The sequence below is a fragment of the Anser cygnoides genome, chromosome 14, assembly GCF_040182565.1.
Source record: "Anser cygnoides isolate HZ-2024a breed goose chromosome 14, Taihu_goose_T2T_genome, whole genome shotgun sequence".
In the NCBI taxonomy this organism is placed as follows: domain Eukaryota; kingdom Metazoa; phylum Chordata; class Aves; order Anseriformes; family Anatidae; genus Anser; species Anser cygnoides.
In genome coordinates, this window is record NC_089886.1 from 7,991,133 (window position 1) to 7,996,473 (window position 5,341).

Below are 5,341 nucleotides of genomic sequence, written 5' to 3' on the forward strand. Positions count from 1 at the left end.
TAAGGCTTTAAACAGCTGAAAATGAAAGCATATACTTTGGCTTGTTTCTACGATTCCTTTGGCAGCTCTGAACATGTGGGATGATTTAGTATTTAAACTATTAAGATTTAAGTTTTTCCCCAAATAGGGAGAATTATGATTCCAGTGGCACTACATGCTTGCAATGAGTTCAGTGTCACCACAGGTATATGGCTACAAGTGGAACAGGTACACTATCACTTCTACACATGCTTTTCCTTTCAATTAGTTCAAAAATAAAAATAATTAAAAAAAAAATCTTGTTAGCATGAGATCTGAAGGAAAGAACTTAGGGACTGTTAGTTGTGCCTGACATCTCCTTACATCTTTTTTCTCAATCATATTTCATTTTTCCAACTCCTTGTGCAGACTTTGTGGTTACCTTCATGTCTTATTTCACAGGGAGGCAGGGAGCTCCCACTTCCCCTCGGCTGCACGGTTCACACTGCAACCAAAGGAGCACTGCTCCCAGCACAGCAAGCCGGCTCTTCCCATTAATAAGCAGAAAACCCCGGACCCTGCTCTATTTTATGTTTGATGATATGCTACGGAAAGTAGATTTACTCTTGCAGAGCGCAGAGCCTGTCACTGCACCTTTCTTTTACGCTGAGAACCGAGGCGATAAGAAACTTTTCTTTGGGGTAAGTTGTGGGTGTTTTTCTGACAGCCTGTGTATCTTGTACACTTGTACCATAGTTAATGTAGATAAAAGTACAAATATTTTGCATAATTACATGGATGCTAACATTCATAGTGCCTGTGGCATCAGGTCTAATTTAGCAAAGTGAATCAGTTCTTCTTCCTAACAATTCATCAGCGCTGTGCCAGAGAGGCTGTGTCGTGCGTGGCTGTTACCACACTTGAGCATTAGCAATGCTAATTGCAAAACTCTTTTAAGTGTTACTCTACTGGAAAAATCAACTTTTAAAAATACATAACTAGAAAATTTTCTTAGTCCCCAGATGCAATCCAGCTGTTCGCATACAACTTTCCACCAAGGATGGGGAGAGAAAGGTTCATTCTCTACAAACTGTTGTGGTAATACTTTAAAGAGAGTGTTCAGGGATGGCATTGCAGAGAGAGGAAATGGGATTAAGTCTCGAAAAAATATAGCCAATTTGTTGTTTGCACTATTGCTGCTATTTTGTCACTTCAGCAAGCAGCATGCATGCTGTGGGAGTTCCTCTGCAATGGAGAAGACTCAGGAAAACCCTCAAAGCAGGAGCACATGGGAAGAGCAGTGGATGCTGCATAGCATCCCCATGCTATTGCTCGAAGTCAGGAAAGGATCACAAGTTGCCTGCTGTCTGACTTCAGGGTACGGTGAGAAAGTTACCATGGCCTCACTCACATTCCTCCTCAAATGTCAACTTTGAAATTATACAGGCAGCAACAGCAATAGCAGAATCAAGTTATAATCATTGCTCTGTTAAGGGGTACGAGTTGCCTTATTTTCCTCTTACATCATTGTCCTGTCTCATTGGGCTGTTTTAGCTGGTCATGTATAGTCTGTGCTGTTATTCTGGACACCATTACCACAGCAAGGACATGTTAGCAGAGCAGAAAGTTGCTCACAGGATTTTTTCCTCAAAAGTGAATTGAGGCAATGGAGCAAATTCCTAGAAAGTAGTAGAAAAATGTCCGGAAAGCAGTGGGTGACATCCTCAAAAGCAGTCAGTGAAATTCTAGAAAGCACAGGGCAAATTCCCTCAAAGCACTACCTGAGTTCCTGGAGAGCAACTGATAAAGTTCTTGAATGCAGCAGAATTCATAGAAAGTAATGGGGAATTCCTGGAAGGTTTGGTGTGAATTCCTACAAATCCAACAGTAAATGCCTGGAAAGCATCAGGTGAATTCTTAGAAAGCAGTGAGAAAATGCCCAGACTGCAGTGAGCAAACTTCTAAAATGCACCCGTACAATTCCTAGAAAAGAACATATGAATTGTTTCCTATGGAAAATAAATAAATAGATAAATGAAAAACAGCAAGTAAATTCCTAGAAGGAAGAGTTCCTAGAAAGAAACAGAAAAATTCCTAGAAAAGAGCAGGGCAATTCCTAGAAAGCACAGAAAGCAGTCACAAAATGCAACAGAAATACTCCTAGAAAGCACAAGTTGAAAGGCTGAGATAAAATTGCCTAAAAAGTCAAAAAAAAAAAAAAGCAACTGGAAAAAAAAAATGTAACAAGAAATTGCCTAGAAAGCACCAGGAAAATTCCCAGACAGATCCTATCCCAAGGAATTGTTGGAAAGCACTATATGAATTCCTAGGTCTCTAGCTTGGGGATTTCCTGGAAAACTAGGGAAATTCCCCCAAACCTTCTTGCTCAAGGATTCCTTGAAATATACTGCTACATTCCTAGGAAGCCACGGGGAGTTCCTAGGTAGGTTATGGATGGAGGGATTCCTGAAGAGCTGTGCAAAATTCCTAGAAACGATGTAGACGGAAGTGCTGAAAACGTGCTGAAGCCTGAGAAAGGTTCGAGATTGGGCTGTTCCTCAAAAGCCTAGGTAAACCCTACTCTGCTTCCCTTGGACATACTTTCTTTAGACGTAGCACAGCCTTGTTCCCTGAGCACTAAGAGCCAGCCAGCCTCTCCAGCGGGGAAGCAGCCCTAGCAGAGCGTGCCGGCTCCCTGGGGCACAGCAACAACCGGCTGCTGCACGGTGACAGTCATCAGGGAGGAGCAAAGAGCTGCTGCGGGCCTTGGTGGCATCCACGAAATATTTGCAGCTTTTCTGTTGAAAAACACAGGGTAGGGCAGTGGAATCCTTATAAACAGCCATTTGGGGAAGGAGAGTGCAGAGCTGTCTGAGAGGCTTTTGTTGCTGCCTATATTAAATTAATTCAAGAAGCCCTTACGGTAGCTCAAGCAGAAGAGAAAAGACCCACTCATCAGAACTTATCCTTTATGGAGAGCTGGTCTTATCCCTAATGAGGTTTCACTGTGTCGTGCAGCTAAACAAATTCCAAAGAAGCCTTGGCTGAGGAGCAACCCAGCGTGAGCATGAGCTCCACCGCCAGGGTGCCAGCTAGCTGCACGACCTGATTATGCCAATAATTAAAAAAGCAGTGCTGGGCACAGCTGGGCATCCTGGGAGTCGGACAGGTTGCTGCTGTGGGTGCAGAAAATTTTAATCTCTTCTCTCCTTCCTCTACTCCTCTCTGCGCTGTGCTGTTCTTCTTCCCTCCCTCTCCCCCTTTCCTTTCTCTCCTTTATTTTTTTAAGCATGCCGAAGCCTTTGGGTGAAATGCATGCATGACAGGGTGGTAATGGAGGCTTTACGGCACCAGTGTGCCTGAAGTCACACAGGATCTGATTTGAGCCTGGTGCAATTTAGAACAATCTTGAAATAGCCTCCAAGGGTCATCCGAGCAGCTGGGAGCTGTTAGGAAGCAGCCACGCTCTGGTCGCACCAGCTTTGCCTCCGAATTGCCTTCTGTCACGGGGGTGGCATCTGGCCATTACAATCAACTCCTTAACCTTGATGATTTCTCTGCTTCTAGCAGAGCATCCAAGATGCTGATGAAGAAAGTGCTAGAGACTGCACAAAAAGACCAAAGATTTGTGCCTGCCAGCTCCTGAGCAAGCCTGATGCCTGCTGCCGAGACGGACGGGGAAGGAGGGAGGTGCTGATCCCATCACGCCAGCAGGCGGTCCCTGCCCTCTGCCACCTCTCTACCTTTATTTCTCCAGCTCAAGTGCTGCACATCGCTTTGATTTTATGCTTCCCATGGTATAACCCGTGGCTAGGTGTTTGGTTTATGCAAGGGGGAATTGTGTCTATATTCACATATAAATTGAGAATGTATTAAAGCTGTCAGTTATCCCATTTTATGTACATATTTTATTTCTGCTTCATATTCAGCTCTTTCACAGCCACAATATTTTGTGTTCTTTATATGAAAATTAATAAAAAATTGGATCATCATGAAAGACTTCATTTCCTTAAGCTAGCAGTGGTGAGAAAAAATTCCATCTGCTTTATGTCACCTCAGTTTCAATCAGTCGAAAGTAAATTTCTGTCAACTCAATCCATATACTTTTCCTCTCTGTTTACTCTTCCTGTACTGCATGGAATCAAACTAAACTGCAGGAAGATTTTTATGGGCTTTTTAGATTAGTGCACACGGTGTTGCACACAGGCAAGAGTACATCTCACGCATACCCTCCTGTTACCTGCCCAGGGTCCTGTTTGGATTTATCTAGCTTCAATTTACAGCCTTTGAAATTTACTTATACTCTGTTCCTCAGATTAAAAACCTATCCTGCCTGCTGTTGTTACTTACAGGCTATGACAGGGTCATCTCTTAACCTTCCCTTGGATTAAAAAAAAAAAAAAAAAATTGTTTCTTATCTTGTTCAACCCCTCACAGGTAAATTTTATGTATTTTTTTCTGGACCCTTTGTGATCTGATGGACAATTGTGGGCAGGTAGATCTGGCCCAAACACAGTACTCTGTTGCTGACTTCTTTGGGTTGGTGGGATGAGCTCCCACCACCTCCCTCCTCCTGCCTGAACACTACCTGACAATTGCATTTATTGCACTAACTGTTAGCCGTGTCCTCCCCACCACCACCCCAACACAGTTCACAAGGGAAAGCAAAGCTTCTTCTGGATTTTAAGAAATGGAATGAAACACTTTGCAAATTGACTGCCCTGATTCTGCTAGGAAAATCTGACCTTGGCCATCCTATAGACATCACCCACACGACGGGTCCTGAAGATCTGCATCATGCCTCCAGGACATCAGGCTGGGGAAGAGGAGCATTGCCATGGTGCTTGGAGGGCTAATTTTCATTACGTCCTCAGGGAACTTAGGACAAACCTGCTGGTGCTTACCACGGGGGACTGGTGCTGCAGAGAGATGCTATTCCAAGTCAGGGAGAAAAGGGAGAGCATTAAATGCCGAAGGGTGCCCAGCACAGAGCAGCGAGCACCAGGCTGCTGCTGCTCAGTGTCAGCTGCAAGGCCAGTTGGGAAGTCTCGAGCCAGCTGTGTACACACTGTGCTTGTGCAAACATTGTGGAATTCATCTCCTTCTTCCACCTGCAGATCACAGTTTTTGCCAAAGAGACTCTTCTGATTCCTCTCCATGCCTCTACCCCCATAGCCATTACATGAAAGTTATTTGCTCTCTGTAATTGAGAAGGGATGGGCAGGGCAAGCAAGTCACTCACATTTAGTTCAAAATCCTTTTTGTGCCCTTCTGGTTTAGTTAAATTTGGTCAAGCTTTTCTGCTGCCCTTTGGACCATGGCAAATAACTCATCACTTCAGATTTGGGATGGTTAAAAGAAAAGGAACCATAGTGCCACCTGC

General features: G+C 44.0%; 1 long non-coding RNA gene across 2 annotated transcripts; it reads left to right on the plus strand.

Moving 5' to 3' along the window:
• Positions 1-316: 316 nt before the first annotated feature.
• On the plus strand, positions 317-4,172 carry LOC136786379 (uncharacterized). 2 transcript variants are annotated; one of them, XR_010824901.1, is made up of 3 exons: positions 317-659; positions 974-1,336; positions 3,529-4,172. It is a non-coding gene; the product is annotated as an uncharacterized lncRNA (long non-coding RNA). The 2 variants fall into 2 exon arrangements; XR_010824900.1 differs by having other exon boundaries at positions 1,175-1,336.
• Positions 4,173-5,341: the final 1,169 nt, after the last annotated feature.